Source organism: Penaeus monodon, chromosome 19 (assembly GCF_015228065.2).
Source record: "Penaeus monodon isolate SGIC_2016 chromosome 19, NSTDA_Pmon_1, whole genome shotgun sequence".
NCBI classification, from domain to species: Eukaryota; Metazoa; Arthropoda; class Malacostraca; order Decapoda; family Penaeidae; genus Penaeus; species Penaeus monodon.
In genome coordinates, this window is record NC_051404.1 from 31,762,094 (window position 1) to 31,762,433 (window position 340).

A 340-nucleotide genomic window follows, 5' to 3' on the forward strand; every position below is an offset into this window, starting at 1 on the left:
CTTAAGGAATATCTTGGGAGATAATCAACATGAGACAAAAAGGAATAAAAAGGAAACCCAAATCCTCCTTTTCAATTTAATTTTTAACAAGAATGTAAAACATGTTTTAGACTGTGAATAAATAAAAAACAATAAATAATGCATATATACAAAGGCACTGGAATCACAGAGGACACCATTACAGCACTGTAACACTTTAATAGCTAAGCCCAAATACTTGTATCTTAATTTTTTATACAAGCTCTTATGAAAAAAAAAATAATGCCAGTGATTATGAGACACTATAATTATTATTTTTACTTGCATATATTTTTCTTCTTCTTTTAATGGTGCAAAATCA